The following is a 2,128-nucleotide window of genomic DNA, read 5'->3' on the forward strand; positions in this document are numbered from 1 at the left end:
TGCATTTCAAGTTTGGGGGTCTAGGTACACATGCTGTTCCTAAGCATGTAATTGATTTTCTTGTTGTGGTTTGAAATTCATTGGTGAGCTTAGCATGATGAACACATCATTACTTGATTAGGGAATTTAAATTGTGTTACTTTCTTTGATAGCTTGAGATATTACCTGTTTCAATTTGATTTTTACAAGCACACTAGCACGTAGTCTGTGGGGTATGTTTGTTGTCAGCCACTTGAATGCAGTTGGGTAACTTATTGCAGAAATAATCTTGGTTAAAAAAAAAAAAAAAAAAAATTGGTCATTTTTGAGCTTTCCATTGAGTAACCGGACCTCTTGCCTCATAAAGTAATGGCTGTTCACATCAAAAGGTGAGAAGTTTTGTTTGATTAATTAATGTTGTCTCAATTATCTACCTAAATTAATAGACAAATAATTGGATGTTTCACCCGCAAGTGCACGAGGTCAACACAGTAGTTTAGTGTGCAAATATGGGGTCATTCCCACGAGGATTGCTGAATCTTGTCTAAAATAAATTCCGAAAGCAAAATAAAACAAAAGATTCGATTTGAGTTGATAATGATAATAAGGTAGGGCTTTGATATCCACCACTAATTATATTTAGCTAATACATCAATATGCCGATGTTTTGATCATGTTATGTATATCTAATGTTTGTTAACCTAAGGGCATGGGTGTATACTCCTTAAGCTATAGATTTTCATAAGCAACAAGTTAGGCATGGGTGTATACTCTAACTCTTTTCTTTCCTAGAGGATTTAGCATGGTATATACTAAGTTGTTCTTTAGGAAAGCATATATTTTATGGAAATCAACAAACACATGAGGCCTAGGGTATGGGTGTATACTCCTGGTACCCCATGTTGATTAACCCAAGAACCCGGTGTGGATTACTTTTGTTACTTATGTTAAACCCAGGACTCGGTCATCCAAATTAATTTAACTAACTAGTCCATACCACATGCACATGTTGATCAGGCACACACATATGAGGAATTCATGAAAACATGAATTAATCAATTAAGATATCACAACAAGATCATCACAAAGGCGCCAATATTGAATATTAACTAAAAATAACTAAGGCTTCAATCTAGCCCTACTAAATCAATTAGTTACACATGAAGTTGATGTTAAACATCTTCATAAAATAAAATAAAATAAAGGAAAAGAATAAACCCGAAACTTAAACTTGAAGAGCTCCAATTCTTCTCCTTACAAAGCACACCTATTCTAGAGGCTTAAGGGTCTATTTACAAGCCTTTAGGAATACTCCAGAACCCCTAAGAATCGTAGGGTTTGAGCCCTAGCTCGCACTAAGCTACAAAACCTTAAAGGTGCTCTTTCCACAACAGGGCTGGCGGCTGTCTTGGCCAACATGCACAGGTGCGCTCGATCGCAGCCCGTGTGCGATTGATCACAGGTCTGCAATCGATCCTCCTCGTGCCGAGGCTCGATCGTGGATGCCTTGCATGTTGCCATCCTCGCCTGTAGTGCGCTTGATCGCAGCTCCCCTACGATCGATCGTTCTACTAGAGCCTTCCAAAATCCAAAATAGCTCTTTTTCAAGTCCAAAACTTTTGAAATTTTTTCTTTTTCTTCCAATGACCTACAAAATCAAAGAAAACACAATAAAGAACTAAAATGACCTAATTAACTAAAACTAAAGGATTAAAACATATAAGTTAAGGGCTAAAATTATGAATATTTTAGCACTTAACACTCAAACTTACATATTGCTTTTCCCTTAGCAATGCAAAACAAAAAACAAAAATGAAAAACACAGAACAAAAAGATATATACATCTTTTGTGGGATGTACGATTGCATTTAGCATATGCAACAAGCCTTTTAAACCTCTAGGAATTCCTTAGAGGACGAGTGAAGTCTCGTGAGAGTTTTCCAGAAATGTTACCCACAAACATCATGCACAACTCATGTTATCTCCAAAAATTAAGTATCACTTCAAGATTATGATTTTCATTCATAAGCAAGCTTAAAAAGATGAACTCCATCTTCACAACGGATTGGAATCTCAAAGTGCAATTACTTACAAAGGACATGCTAAATCATCACAAGTTTGAAAATTGTGTAAAGTGAATTAGCACAAA

Source organism: Corylus avellana, chromosome ca1 (genome assembly GCF_901000735.1).
Source record: "Corylus avellana chromosome ca1, CavTom2PMs-1.0".
Taxonomy (NCBI): Eukaryota; Viridiplantae; Streptophyta; class Magnoliopsida; order Fagales; family Betulaceae; genus Corylus; species Corylus avellana.